The 14,375-nt window shown below is 38.7% G+C and overlaps 1 protein-coding gene and 1 long non-coding RNA gene across 3 annotated transcripts in view; one reads left to right on the top strand and one right to left on the bottom strand.

The window, feature by feature from the left end:
• The window catches only part of LOC100698585 (frizzled-8), a 66,234-nt gene that overhangs the window by 11,960 nt on the left and 39,899 nt on the right, over positions 1-14,375 (top strand). The window lies entirely within an intron of this gene.
• On the bottom strand, positions 9,630-10,195 carry LOC112842753 (uncharacterized). Its single transcript, XR_003214765.1, has 2 exons — positions 10,137-10,195; positions 9,630-9,801 (listed from the first exon to the last, which is right to left on the bottom strand). It is a non-coding gene; the product is annotated as an uncharacterized LOC112842753 (long non-coding RNA).

The raw sequence follows: 14,375 nt of genomic DNA, 5'->3' as shown, positions 1-14,375 counted from the left end.
TGTAGCCACGTGGGATAAGCTCTATTAAGCGTCCCTGGTGCTGCAAACTTACATGCTGTGAGACGAGGAGAACAATATCGGCACGGCAATGGTGAAACTACAGGTGGTCTTCTTAGTTTAAAGCCCCCTGCGCTTAAGATTTGTTATTAACTCTTGACTTCTGTTCTCTGTCGAGCTTAATGTGTCACATTGTACTTTATCCCTTTGGACACACATAGATCGCCCACTCTTCAGTTATTCGTTTTTGGAACAGCAGTAGTGGAAGAGGGACATTTGTTATTCCCAGTGTTATTTTTGGTTTGGCCATCAGAAGTTAAAGAAGAAACCGTGTGTTAAGCCAGGACAAAAAATACTTATTATAAGAGGTTTAAGTTGAAGGCTCACATAACTCTTAATAAGATGGATCATTTACAAATGTGATGCCCGAGGCTTCTAATCAAGACGTCAGAGAGGAGAGACAGATTTGTAACTGCAGGCTGACACTCTCTCCATAGTCTCTGCAGTGTGTGGTCCGCTTATCCTGTTGAACATCATCACCCCATTGTGGTTCTATTTGTGTCCATAATTTGAAAAAGGAAAAAAAGGATTCCTGTCCCCCAGCATGATAAATCCATACGCTATTCATAAATTCAAATGGCACAGCAAAACATGTGTTCAAAATTTTAGGACAAATTGTACTTCGCTAAGAACGACGAGGAAACGATAATAAAATGCCGCCATCTTCTGGTCAAATGATTAAAAGCTGTCAGCCATCAGTGGCTCACAAAGCACAAAACTAACAGTAGCATCTACAAATTAGTTTAATTTAACATAAACCTGAAAATGTTTCGTTTAATCTGAGAGTATGAAGATGTGGCTTACCTGTTATGTAAGATAATGCTCTGAACCTCTAAAAAATCTCTAATTTTAATGAAGCTCCTTTAAAAAAAAAATAGTGCTCATCACACCACTTCTTTTTTCCTAAACACTCCCAGTTAAAGCTGTAAAGTTTCCATACATCACAAATCATATGGAAAATTAAATTAAATACATATTTTACGCATTTTCAAATCAAAAATAAGGAGAACAGTTGTCTTCACCTATTAAGTGGTCAATGATTTTTTTTGAGAATAGGTTTTTATTCTAATGTTTATGGGGTTTGTTTTGTTTTATTACTATTTTTAGGTAAACATATGGACATTTCTGACTCCAACATTAAATGGCTTTTAAGTGACCTAATTCTGTCTGCACACAGGGCATCAGTTCGGATCACTTATTTCCTACAGAGGCCATTCTGACATGTTTCAATTTGTCTCAGAACAAATTGCTCTGCCACTACTTGTTAGGCATGAGACAAGTTTGCTTCCTCTTCACGTGGTGTGTATATTTGTGTTCTGGCAGGGGGTTGGGCATGCTCCCTCAAGCCCACAAGCAAAAAATCAACAGAGGAAATGGGTCGAGAGGTCGTGCCCGATCCATCTCCTTCTAACATAAACAAGACGCTGACTTGCCAGTTCAGCTCATCGCAGCCAGATCCTATTGGTAAAACCCAGAGAGCCCAACTCGTCTTCGTTTCCTTCAATTAGGATCTTCGTGAATGCAGTCTTTGTATAATGACCTAATTCGATGTCAAACTGTGACTGGTTGGGAATAAATCATGTTAAGATGTCTGAATGGCTTATATGGGCAGTTAAAGGTCACATAGCAATAGGAACCTTTAATTTCATAGAGTATACAGAGCTGGGGGGAGAACATTTAGCTTTCATTATCAACCATTGTCATGCCAGGGCTGATTTACAATGCAGTCTTAAGCAAACAGTGCTAACTGACAGGTCTGTGATGGACGGATGACCTCACTGCTTTCTGTCTCAGAGCATGCTAGAACAAATACCACATTACTCTGAAAAGAAGTGTTTAAGGAAAATGAGTGACTTTTAAAAAAAATAATAAATAGCTGCATGAAAGGTTTGACAAGCCAATGTGGCCAAATGAAAACCTGCTTTCTAAGCTCTACAGTGTCATAAAATTAGCCCACTGATATTCTAATAAGCTTATAAGAAATCATTTTTAATATCACTACGTAAAAGTGAATGTTTTATCTGTGTAGTTTTTGACAGGATTACATAAATACTATTAAAACCCATAAAGTTTATTCTGCCTGCATTTTTAAAATCGCAAATGCATACGTGACAAGTTATGCAAGGTGAAGGGTGCAGAGGTCAGAGGTCAGAGGTCATCTTTGTCTGGCATTCTGTGCAGGGGCAAAAAGATCAGCCCACTAAATAATTATTAGCTGTAACTTGATCGCTTTGGACATATCTGATTGGGCAAAATGGATTCCTCCAGTAAATGTTTTGATGACTAAAACATCCACTTTGTTTTAGATGTTTTTAATTTTTAATTTTATTTTCATTTCTCTTACAAGCAGGGCCAGAGTGAGCAAAGATTATCTTTGACTTGAAAATCTGAGTTATGACCAGGGTTAATAGAATATGATTGATGTGGGCATTTGCCACACAGGTAAAGTTTATGGTTCATTAAAAAGTGTAGGCACTGGCACTTTTGTATCTCTAATACAAACATGAATGCGAAACAGAGTCCAAGATGCAGAGTAACAAACAATGCAAATGGCAGGCAGGAAATCAGTACGATGCGACAAGAAAACACAGGTAAGAGAAGGTTACTTATACACACAACGGGATGAGAGAGGTGGAGAAAACCAGGACATGGGAACACCAGACACCACAAGGTTTGAAATAATAAATGAAAAGCAAACTTAGGAAACAAACTGAAGATATTTAATAATAAACAGAATTCAAAATGACATGACAAATACCTCTTTAATAAAACACTAGAAAAGGGGCTTCTAAGTGTATTATGCTTTAGAAGAAATGATAATTGGATCAAGGTCCTTTTTAATGATGTACATAAAGTATAAGCTTTGCTCACAGCACAAGCCAGGGAAATGCTGGCTGAAACATTTTCTCCTTTTCAAAAAGATTTTCAGGTGTTTGCTGAAATTAATTCATGAGCATTTTGGTTTCTGCTTCAGCTCTTTAATAAGCTAATCTGCAGACAAGAAGCCACAGCTACTGTAAGAAAACACCTGAAAGCTATTCAACATTTCTTCACATAGGCTCATTCTGCCTCTCTCTTTTATTATTTTTATTTTTTTTTACTCTCCAATCCCTGTATCAAGAACATCAAAGGGGGGCAGAATAGATTTTCTCTTTCTCTGTGTAGCCATCAGGGACAACCTTATCCTCCCATTCATCTCAGATACATCCTCTTAGGTGAGAAGGGTGCTGAGTGATCAATATTTTTGATGCCTCTGACATCTTCTCTGATGTGCTGCTGTGGTCAATGTTGAGTTTTCCCTCTTACTTCTCAATCTCCTCCGTCTGTCACCCATGAGATCCGACTGCGTTATAACACCCGAGGCGCTCGCAGGTTGATGCGTCAACTCCAGCTGAGGATCGATGAGAAGTCTAAGTGTCAACTCTTAATTCTCTGCTTTGTACTGATATACAACACAGGCTCCACAAAAGAAGAACTTGGTTTCAGAATTAGAAATTTACCAATGAATGAAATATGTATTTATTTTTTTTATTAAAAATGGAAACAGACCGGAGCTTTAATCAAAGAAATAATGGATCACACTTGCATGGAAATGTAGGCGTTATTTATGTTTTATCCATCATTGCAGTCTTGTATATGATTTACTTTTATAGGTGTCGAACTAAACTGAATTGAATTCAGTTAAAAAATTGAATTGATGCTCACTCCTTTCTGTCCTGTTCGCTGTGTTTCTCATTCCTTGACCAGAAGGTGGCAGTAAAAGCACAAATACTCAATAAGACAGTAATCAGCAAACTATTAAAGAAAATCATTGAGCAGTAACTATTAAATAGTCACATATGACATTGAACCCAAGACCAGAAGTATATAAAAACATTAATGGGTTTCCATTGATAAAGTTCTGTGTATGGCTTCATTGTGACTAATTCCACATGAACAAGCCAGCACTAAAAGAATTTTTCCCTGATTCGGTTCAGAAGAAATTCATTGACCACAAAGTTCATAATGACAGTGTCCATGTTGTTGGGCCTGACTGAGGATAAATGTGTGCAGCAAGGTTCCTAAATCTGGAGAAAAGCCTACAGTAAGGAAATAAGATGTCCAGCTATCATATATCAGCATAATGCATAGATGTCCACATACTTTTGCTTTAATCACAATTTTTTGTGGAGTTTTAGACACTTCTGTAAAACGTTCTGTGTATAAACATCTTTTAAAAATAATTTTAATGCCGATGGACAGACCGATGGATGGATGGATAATTACTTACTGGGTGAATAAAATGTACAATGCTGATATCATGGCCAACAACAGACATTGGTCTAGTGAATCTGGGTTAACACAGGTGTGGGTCACCAGGTTAGCTGGTCTGACCTGTGAACCCACACCAGTGACAATGCAGTCCTTTGTCAGAGCTCCCAGCTGATGACGTGCCAGCCTCCTAATACTGCTTCGTGTTTTAGCTGCCCCAAATAGCACAGCAGGACAATGAGAAGGGCACGAGGCATGTGTTAAAGGGTCATGCAACACTGTAGGTGCTCTATTGTTTTGTTCACAGTCACTGATTTAAACAGGCTGTTGCAGATTTCCCAGAGAGAGAAAATCTGGGATCTCTGAGCTCAGTAATTACAAAGAACTACTGCATGACAGTGGACAGTAAATGTTTCTTTGAATGTAAAATGGTGGTTCGTAGAGCTGGGCGATATATCGAGTTTTTTAAAAATATCGATATATTTTTATACGAGATATAAGATGTGACAATATCCTTTATATCGATATAGTCTATGTTACGTTATAATTATAGTTGCGGATATGAGGGGCCGCAAGTTTGCCTCTCTGTCGTCCACTTTTGTCTCTATGCAACGTTACTCGACCTCGCCTCTCCTTCACTGAACACAACTCCCCTCCTCCCCTGTGGCGTGTCCAGCGGGGTGGACAGGCCACCCCCCCCAACCAGACTGGCCACCCCAGGTGCCACCCCGAAGCCAAAACAATAAAATCCAATGAAATATCAAATGTACGATTATGTCTTCACAGTGAAGCTCACATATCCGAGTGTAAGTGAATGCAGCATCGGCTTCTGCGCTATGAGCGTCATGTTAGCAAAGGTAGGAGAGCCAAGCACGAAAGACAGCACCACAGAAAACAGTTTTTCGGCGAAAGATTAACAGTTTAACATAGCTGGACTGGCCATCGAGCATGGCGGAGCTACCACGGCGGCTAGCAGGTGGATGAGGGAAGGGTAGGCAGGAGGAGAGACCCGAGGCAGCCGCCAGTCCGAGTGTCAGGTGAACTGAACTTCAGGTAAGAAGTTATGACCTGCAGTCTATCTGGGTTAGATATAAACCAAGTTTAGGTGGAGTTTATTTTCGTTGTGCTGACTTTTTACAGTCAGTTACAATAACTCGTACTGCGTACTAGCTAGCATGATGGAGTTTCTATACAGCTGGGTGGGTGCTATGATGTTACTGATGGTGAACTTTATTTTATTCATAAGGTTAGTTAGTAGAGTTGCCAACGGCTCCTTAAAAATTGAATGGTCCCTCATTCAGAGAAAATATTACAGGTTTTGTATTGAGCTGAGAAGAGACGCAGTTTGTCCTGTACTTAAGCTATAATGAAAAAGACACAAAGCTGGAGTTATTCTGTGTCTTTGCTGCACAGCTGCCTCTTCTTCTCTCATTCTCTCCCCCTCCCTCTCCTGTTGCTACTTCAATCATGAAACTGATCAATGATCAGCTGATCGGCTTTTCTCTTGTTTGTTTATCGCCCACTTTGCGCCAGAAAGAGGAAACCAGCGGGTGTTGCGCTAAACAACAGCAGCACCTTTAAGCATGATCAGCTGTTGTTAGACTTTATTTAATATTAATTTCTAGTATCAGCTGATGTTTGCTGGAGCCACAGCTGTAAAAGCTACTGGTCATGATATAGGTTTGGATATGTGGTGAGAGGGAAACATGCAGATGAAACCAGGAGATGTCCTTACTGAATCATCAGAGCTGAACAGGTGATGGAGAAACAGGTTTACCTTTTAGGTCACATGAATGAGTTGAAGGGAAGTTATGAACTGTTTCTGAGAGACAAATAACACCAGGATCCTTTTCTAAGTAGCTGACAGCTGGTAACTGTGCAGGGGCGGATCTAGCAAAGTTATGCCAGGGGGCCAAGTAGGGCATTAACAGGGAAAGGGGGGCACAAAGATATACTTTTCTTACTTATTCTCATTTAAAATATCTAGCTTTTATTAAATAATTATCTGAATCTTGCGAACAAAGTTTTTATCTGACGTAAAATTGATAGAAATCATACATAAACCAACAAGACAGTGTACATCACTGTCACAACAGCGTTCGTTTTCATTCAAAGGCTTTATGGCTTTAATACCTGGTGGGCCGGTCTCTGGTCAAAATGCCCGATTTTTTGTCCCAGTCCAGCCCTGCAGGTTAATACTGGCAGTGTCACCATGCCAGCTGACTGTATTTCATCATCAGCCAGTGTTGTTCTTTATACATCAATATTACCAAAGTTTACCATAAGGCAGCATAGAAAGTATTTACTTGCTTTCAGGTTTCATTCAAATGTTAGTCTTTTCATTTGTTTCCCCACTTTTTTCCTGTTTCAAAATCAAACACCAGTTTGTAAGAAGATTATCTTCTTTTTTTAATAGGCAGATAAAGTTTTGCATTGGCTAATTTGCCAATTGTATGTTAAAAATGTTTGTATTTTAATATTCAAAAATGTTTTTGCCCAAAACATATGTGCATTATATGTTAGTAAAAATACTATGCAAATATTGCTGTCCTTCAATGCTGCGTAAACACTGACAAAGCACTGATTGTATCTCTTGTACTTTATCAACGCAGTATCTAAAAACTTTGTATGGAGGACCACAAGAGCCACGCGCATCGAAATAAAAAATTCTGTGCTTAATTTTAATAAACTGCATTTCAAAATCCTTTTTCGAATTCCACTTTAATAAAAACATTTTCGAATTGCACTTTAATAAACTGCATTTCAAAAAACATTTTCGAATTGCACTTTAATAAACTGCATTTCAAAAAACATTTTCGAATTCCACTTTAATAAACTGCATTTCAAAAACCTTTTTCGAATTCCACTTTAATAAAAACATTTTCGAATTGCACTTTAATAAACTGCATTTCAAAAAACATTTTCGAATTCCACTTTAATAAACTGCATTTCAAAAAACATTTTCGAATTCCACTTTAATAAACTGCATTTCAAAAACCTTTTTTGAATTCCACTTTAATAAACTGCATTTCAAAAACCTTTTTCAAATTCCACTTTAATAAAAACATTTTCGAATTCCACTTTAATAAACTGCATTTCAAAAACCTTTTTTGAATTCCACTTTAATAAACTGCATTTCAAAATCCATTTCCCTTTCCTGTTCGCTCAGGGATTAACATGTGGATTAGCAGTTGGATTAACAATTTCATTTTAAAAATCCTGCTGCTATTCAAATTAGCCACACCGTGGGATGTAAGGAGCTCTCTGATTGGCTGGTCAGACAGGCTGTCTGCCAGCCTGGATTTTTCTAGCTCATAGCTTCGCCCTGCTACGAAGCGTGTGTGCTTGTACAAAGGCCGTTCAGCCTCGGGATTTACACTCGGCTCGACACGGATATGTGAAGAATGAAGGGAGCCTGCAGCGAAACGGAGAGCTAACCTCTGACTGAGTGCCCGTTTACTCAGTCTGACCACCTGTTGAAGGTAACGTGCTAACATGGCTAACGCTAGCATCACCCCACGTAGCCCCGTTATTTTAAGGTCATTTTAGCTTATGAAAATTTTACGTCGCAGCTGTACGAGTTAGCTACGTGTTTTGTAAGCTGCTGTGCTCTTCACAAATAAAGCTGGAAGCAGCTCAGACTGTTAGAACCAGCACTGAGGCCTGTTACATTTATACAGTGTTAGAGCAATGGCTGCAACCTACAGCCTTTAAACTAGCGATTAAAATGCTGACAGTAAACTCGTCAGTCCAGATGTTACCACATTACTTTGTGATACTTAGAGTTAAAACAACTGAGACAGGCTGATTAAAATAACAGCTGTCAGTTCTCTCATTCCTTATGTCAAGACTGGAGATCACACTACTGATTTCAGTTCATTTAATATGTGAGTGCACAGATTCATTCTCAGCTAGACATAAATGATGATCAAAGGTTGTATATATGATGAATTCATCAAATCCCAGCCTCTAACACAGTGCGCTGAATCTTAGCTTTGGATGTCCAGTATATTCTAATCAGTGCAATTTAAGCATTCACTGAACCTACAATATCTACATCTGTGTGGCAAGTATGTGGTAAAGATACAGATAATGAAGTTTAATTATTAATACAATATACATCATGAGAAACGAAAGCTGAAATTGATTCAGTTTAGTACTTTTCTCTGTATGTTCTGTGATTATAAAGGCCTTAAATTCTGTGATATATACTGTAAATGATTTTCACAGAGGTCTTAAAGTACTTAAATCACTGCTGATACTCTGGTTGTTTATATTTTCACGTTTTTGTGTCTGTAGGGCTGTTTGATGACGATTTGGACTCCTCTGGGAGATGAGGACACACCCACATCTGTTCCATACTGCAGCCATGGATGGTGTTACAGCTCTGAGTCAGCTTTGGGCCATCAGATGCACACACTGGAAAACCAGCGCCTGTACTTCATGCAGGAGAGATGACCTCAGTGATGATTGACTCTGCATCCTCTACTTTACCTCCTAATCTCTTTCTCTTTAACACACAATTAAAATCACTCCAAAAGAGTGTAAACTTACTGAGGAAGTCTCTAACTTGTACACATTTGTACTTTTACTTGTTTTATGAGTTATTTTTAAGAAGAGTAAAGTTATTCACATAAAGTTTTTATTCTTCTGTATTTATTCTTTTGTATCATGTACCACAGTCATACTGAACTTTACAGACCTGGTGAATTGGGGGGAAAAAAAGTCATATATATACATGAATGAATCATTCAGCTTCAGCAGTATTTCTATTCATCTTATGAATTCCAGTCTAATGTCAATTCACTGTTTGAGTTCAGTTTTGGTCTTAAACTCCAGAGAATACCACCTAGTTCAACAATCTTTTTATCTGATTATTTGCAAAACGGTTTTCTTCTGAGAGATGCTGCTAGAGCTGAAATTGAGCCCAAAGAAACAACAACAAAGTTTAGTTCCTCTGGGTTTTCCATGGAAAATTGCTTTATCACTCACTCAGGTGACTTCTCCAGTGTCACGGATGAGTGATGAATGTATCTCCCACTGGAAACCATTGTGTCCAGTTAAAGTCAATCGACTTTTTTAAGGAGAGTTGTTAGATGCTGTGCTCATGAGGACAATGAGTTTTAACTTGGAGCACAATAAAAAGCTGCCATATTGGATCAACGAACAAAACACTTAATTGAGCAGAATTAAGTTAAAATGTAATATCCTCATATAATGACACATCACACATGACCCAGCATTGTTCTAAGAATGCAAACTTTCTTATTGGAAGTTTCCACAGCTGCCAGAAAGGGACAGATTTCTGTCTGGTCTTAATGTGTGGTCGTTGCTCTCTCGTTTTCTCTGGAATTGCTGCGCAGAGGATGTAACACCCATGATAAGCGCTGAGGTGTGTGTCCTTGTCAGGAATTAGCCATCCTCAGCTTCCAGGTTAAGAAAAGTGGAACCAGAAGATATTCAAATACATCTCTTCACAGCTGCTGATGAATTCTACAAAAAACAAAGTTTGTTAAAAACATTTGCAGGTGAATCACCACTGATTCATCAGTGACATCCATTTACTCAAAAATTACTGACAAGTGGATAACTAGAATATATAGTTTATAATTTCAACAATGTACTGTACAAAATGGAACTGTATATGACAAATGTGGTGTGGTGCTTGTGGAATTTTTAACAAGGGCCCTACAAAACTTTACAGTACTCATGCTGCCAAACTTCTGATGGCTAGGTGTGCAGTTCCTGCTTTAAATGCATTCACTTTTAAGATTAAGAAATCTAAGTGATAAGAGGCCAGAAATGTTTGAACTTGCTTATGAACCTACATCACTGAGGTCATCTCTCCTGCATGAAGTACAGGCGCTGGTTTTCCAGTGTGTGCATCTGATGGCCCAAAGCGGACTCAGAGCTGTAACACCATCCATGGCTGCAGTATGGAACAGATGTGGGTGTGTCCTAATCACCCAGAGGAGTCCAAATCGTCATCAAACAGCCCTACAGACACAAAAACATGAAAATATAAACAACCAGAGTATCAGCAGTGATTTAAGTACTTTAAGACCTCTGTGAAAATCATTTACAGTATATATCACAGAATTTAAGGCCTTTATAATCACAGAACATACAGAGAAAAGTACTAAACTGAATCAATTTCAGCTTTCGTTTCTCATGATGTATATTGTATTAATAATTAAACTTCATTATCTGTATCTTTACCACATATTTGCCACACAGGTGTAGATATTGTAGGTTCAGTGAATGCTTAAATTGCACTGATTAGAATATACTGGACATTCAAAGCTAAGATTCAGCGCACTGTGTTAGAGGCTGGGATTTGATGAATTCATCATATATACAACCTTTGATCATCATTTATGTCCAGTTGAGAATGAATCTGTGCACTCACATATTAAATGAACTGAAATCAGTAGTGTGATCTCCAGTCTTGATATAAGGAATGAGAGAACTGACAGCTGTTATTTTAATCAGCCTGTCTCAGTTGTTTTAACTCTAAGTATCACAAAGTAATGTGGTAACATCTGGACTGACGAGTTTACTGTCAGCATTTTAATCGCTAGTTTAAAGGCTGTAGGTTGCAGCCATTGCTCTAACACTGTATAAATGTAACAGGCCTCAGTGCTGGTTCTAACAGTCTGAGCTGCTTCCAGCTTTATTTGTGAAGAGCACAGCAGCTTACAAAACACGTATTTAGCTCGTACAGCTGCGACGTAAAATTTTCATAAGCTAAAATGACCTTAAAATAACGGGGCTACGTGGGGTGATGCTAGCGTTAGCCATGTTAGCACGTTACCTTCAACAGGTGGTCAGACTGAGTAAACGGGCACTCAGTCAGAGGTTAGCTCTCCGTTTCGCTGCAGGCTCCCTTCATTCTTCACATATCCGTGTCGAGCCGAGTGTAAATCCCGAGGCTGAACGGCCTTTGTACAAGCACACACGCTTCGTAGCAGGGCGAAGCTATGAGCTAGAAAAATCCAGGCTGGCAGACAGCCTGTCTGACCAGCCAATCAGAGAGCTCCTTACATCCCACGGTGTGGCTAATTTGAATAGCAGCAGGATTTTTAAAATGAAGTTGTTAATCCAACTGCTAATCCACATGTTAATCCCTGAGCGAACAGGAAAGGGAAATGGATTTTGAAATGCAGTTTATTAAAGTGCAATTCGAAAAAGGTTTTTGAAATGCAGTTTATTAAAGTGGAATTCAAAAAAGGTTTTTGAAATGCAGTTTATTAAAGTGCAATTCGAAAATGTTTTTATTAAAGTGGAATTCGAAAAAGGTTTTTGAAATGCAGTTTATTAAAGTGGAATTCAAAAAAGGTTTTTGAAATGCAGTTTATTAAAGTGGAATTCGAAAATGTTTTTTGAAATGCAGTTTATTAAAGTGCAATTCGAAAATGTTTTTGAAATGCAGTTTATTAAAGTGCAATTCGAAAATGTTTTTATTAAAGTGGAATTCGAAAAAGGTTTTTGAAATGCAGTTTATTAAAGTGGAATTCGAAAATGTTTTTTGAAATGCAGTTTATTAAAGTGCAATTCGAAAATGTTTTTTGAAATGCAGTTTATTAAAGTGCAATTCGAAAATGTTTTTATTAAAGTGGAATTCGAAAAAGGATTTTGAAATGCAGTTTATTAAAATTAAGCACAGAATTTTTTATTTCGATGCGCGTGGCTCTTGTGGTCCTCCATAACTTTGCACCGTAGTGGTTAAAACCTCATTCTAATAAGAGTCAAAAGCAAATTCAGTTATTAGGTTTATAGGGTTATTGAATGATGGTTAACTGTTGGTAGAATTTTTTTTTTTAACATTATCTGCCAATTACATCTGCCACCCTTCTCCAAATCTGTGCCCCTACCTGCCCCCCCCAACAAAAACTTTCTAGACACGCCACTGCTCCTCCCCATCGCTTCACCTGCAGGCAGCGACAAGATGGACACGGCAAATGTCCGTTAATGAGTTACTGCGCATCGCCCCGTGCGTGGGGCTGGACGGTGTCAACGTGTTAACGAGCTAACCACGCTAACGAGCTAGCCACGCTAACGCCATGCACGGCCTGAAATCCTTTCATCTTCTCAAAAGTTGACTGCGCGCCTTATGTATGAATTCTGGTTGTGCTTGATGACCGCGAACCGATTTTATGTGATACACAGCGCTCAGCAATCTGTCAAAAAATGTTTTAGTACGACTTTGGTAAGCTACGGAGCTGCACCGCTTGATGGATTGTCGGAGCATTACGGCTACCGAGGAGCCTCGCGGAGTGATAGTACTGTGCTTCAACGTAATATTACCGTATTGTGTGTGTATAAGGACCATAAATGGCACCTGTTCAGAGACATGGTTACGAAGCGGATTTCAAACTCCAGGCTGTCAGTCACGCAGTAGAAGTTGGGAACAGAGCAGCTGTGAAATCTATCTATGTTATTATGCTCAGCGTCTTTTAGTTTACATTTTGACTGCACAATTGTGAGCTCTTTGTTATGCACAAAACAACATAGTTTTCTTTTATTTATAGAGCAGCATTATTTAATAAATGCTCATAATTTTATCTATGCTGTATGTTAATAAAAGTGCCTGTGTGACATCTGGGACACAGCTTTGACTAAGAACTCTCTTTTTGTTCTTACTTTATGGCTTTAAAAAAATATTGAGATATATATCTTATATCGCCATCCAGCTAAAAAATATCGAGATATGAATTTTGGGTCATATCGCCCAGTTCTAGTGGTTCGCACTGTTGCCTCACAGCAAGAAGGTCCTGGGTTCAAATCCACAGAAAGGATGAGGCCTTTGCATGTGGGTACTCCAGCTTCTTCCTACAGTCAACATATCTGTTGACTATAGGAGTTTAGGATAGCTGGTGACTCTTCACATAGGCCATAGGTGTGAATGTGAGTGCCCCTCTTGTTGGCGCTGTGGCAGACTGGCAACGTGTCCAGGGTGTACCCTGCTTCTTGTCCTATGGGCCTGGGATAGGCTGCCAATCTGAATTAGATGAGCAAATAAAGATCAAAGTCATCATCAAAGTTTTGTTTTTCAGCACAAGTTTCGATATTTATATGGCGGAAATGTCACATAACATAACTGTGTTTAAAAATGACTTCACACAGAAATTGTCTAAGTGCACAAAGAAAGCAACAGTTCTTACTGTGAGACAAATAATAGAAGACACACAACAAATAATCAGTTACTCACAGGAGAGAGCAGATTACTCAAATGATGAAACAACAGCAATGTAAAGCTTGACATTCACAGAAAATATTCATCAAGTGCCCATCAACTACTCCTGTACTCTGTTGATGTTCTCCTTCATTAGAAACAAACTGAACGTCTCTACTGTCAGGAAAAAGCAAAGAATAGATCTAATGTGTCATGATGGCATTATTTAATCTTTTTAGCAGCAGCACTCCCTGACCTGCAGGTTAAAATGTAAAAGTTTGCTTGCATGTTGAGCTGATGTTGTTTGATGGAGGTGACTAGGCTGAAGGCCTGATGTAACCTGACCAGGGTTAGCTTAAGTCAGGTCACGGCAAGGCCATCAGCTGGTCATATGAGAGGTCAGAAGTCAGGTTGGTGTGCATTGGTTGTGGCTGCTAGACGCACTGCCAGACACAGTAATCCAGACAACAGCTGAGCACTGTTACCGCTACTTTATTAAGGTCAGCCTTGATGAAGCAGTCAGGGTTTTTTTTTCCTTACTCATTTTGAACGCCTCCTTTTCTCATAATGAAACACAAATAGCTCAGGGTGTAAAATAAACATGCTCAGACCTGCTATGACTGTTTCACAGAGTTAACAGTGAATTTTGTCGTGTCAAGCTGGCTTTGATACTTAGAATTGAGCTTTTTTTCATCAGGAAAGAAATGTATTTATTTCTAATATGTAGCTGCTCAACATGTAACCTTTGACATGCTGAAATGCAAAATCTGCACTGTGTGTTTTAAAGCAGCATTAAATGATTTTGAGCCACTTGGAGGAAATGGAAGAAAACGTAAAGCAAAACACTGACACATCATCACCTTTTAATGTTGGCATGATGTACATGTTAGTT

This window comes from Oreochromis niloticus, linkage group LG18, assembly GCF_001858045.2.
Source record: "Oreochromis niloticus isolate F11D_XX linkage group LG18, O_niloticus_UMD_NMBU, whole genome shotgun sequence".
Classification (NCBI taxonomy): Eukaryota; Metazoa; Chordata; class Actinopteri; order Cichliformes; family Cichlidae; genus Oreochromis; species Oreochromis niloticus.
Note: the sequence above shows the minus strand (reverse complement) of the source record. Positions and strands in the feature narration are given on the sequence as shown.